Source organism: Muntiacus reevesi, chromosome 9, assembly GCF_963930625.1.
Source record: "Muntiacus reevesi chromosome 9, mMunRee1.1, whole genome shotgun sequence".
Taxonomy (NCBI): domain Eukaryota; kingdom Metazoa; phylum Chordata; class Mammalia; order Artiodactyla; family Cervidae; genus Muntiacus; species Muntiacus reevesi.
This window is the reverse complement of record NC_089257.1, coordinates 2,323,203-2,324,886: the sequence shown is the minus strand read 5'-3', so window position 1 is coordinate 2,324,886 and position 1,684 is coordinate 2,323,203.

Genomic DNA, 1,684 nt, shown 5'->3' with positions numbered 1-1,684 from the left:
TGTTAATTCCTTACTGTGAGATAATCTTACTTCAAAAGGTGGAAAAAAATGAAACAAAAAACAAACAGATGGGTTGAATAAAAAGCAAGAGGCAGACTGAAACCCAGCTGTGTTAGTGATTGATTTGAGTGTTAAAGATCAACAATTTTAGGCAAAGATAAAAGCTTTTGAGCTGAAATATATTGGACTGAACACATATATTTGGGTTTCAAAATGTGATGATATAAAACACGTGTTTTCTAACTGTTAAAAAGAAAGAAACGCGATGGCTTCTGCTACCCCTTAAGTCACGCTGCGCTGTGTGCTGTGCTGAGTCGCTCGGCCGTGTCCGACTCTGCGAGCTCATGGACTGTAGCCCGCCAGGCCCGTCTGTCCATGGGGTTCTCCAGGCAAGAGCACTGGAGTGGGCTGCCGTGCCCTCCTCCAGGGGATCTTCCCCACCCAGGGATCAAACCCAGGTCTCACACATTGCAGGCAGATTCTTTACCATCTGAGCCACCAGGGAAGCCCCAAGTTACACTAACTAACATCAACGTTTCCTAAAACTACCGGAAGATGTAATCCAAATGCCTTTTCTACTGTTAATAGTTTTTCCTTCTCTGGTCAAAACACATAACCACCAACATCCTTACAAGATGAAGTCAAATGATAATAGGAGAAGCAGGCTATGGCTTCCTCTTTGCACTGATATCTAAATTCTCTTTTATGAAGTATAACTGGCGTATAACAATATGTTAGTTTCAATGACTTGATATTTGTACGTATTGCAAAATGATCACCACACTAAGTCTAGTTAACATCCATTCCCATACATAGTTACAGTTTTTCTTCTTGTGATGAGGACTTTTAAGATCTACTCTCCTAGCAGCTTTCAAGTATGCCATACAAGTTTATTGACTATAGTCACCATGCTGTAGATTTCACCTGCATGACATTTGTGGTATAACCGTAAATTTGCACCTTCTGAATTATTTCATCCACTTGATTGCACCGTGGGACCATAACTGGATTCCTTGGCACTGCATGTAAAACCTCAAAAGTCTTCAATTCTAGATTTCTTACTTCAGATGGGAACAGAATAAACTCCTTACCATCACTTAGCCTCACTTTCTAAAACTTTTTAATGGAATTACTAATAACCACTCTTGATGTTTTACAGAGAACTTTGAGGATGAAATAAAACAAAAGATGTGAAACGCGTAGTAAATCACTCAGTCTCTCTAAAAGATTGCTTAGTTATCAGACAGTGCCGCCCAAGGTCATCCTGACTGAGGTGCCACAGCACCATCACTGCGAAGATAAAGCCCTCCGGCTCTGAGACCCTCAAGACCTCCTGTGATAAAATCAGTGAACAAGGCTGTCCTGGGCACCAGGTTGCTCTCACTCTAGCGAGTTTGGATGAAGCCAGATTGGGATTTAAGGGTCTGGTGACTGATGTCTTGAAGGGGATTATCTGGACATGAAACTCTCAGGAACCAGTTCTCCTGGGATCCACCCACAGCTCCAGGCCTCATGTACTGAACATTTTAATTAAAGCCTTGCCTGTGGGGACCAAGTACTTAGGGAACTTACTAAGGAAATTCATGGCTGCATGAGTTGTTATTTCTTCTCTAGTATACCCATCTGTTCTCAAAAATAAAGAAAAAGAGGCTGTTAACAATCTTGGAAGCAGCTGATATGGACA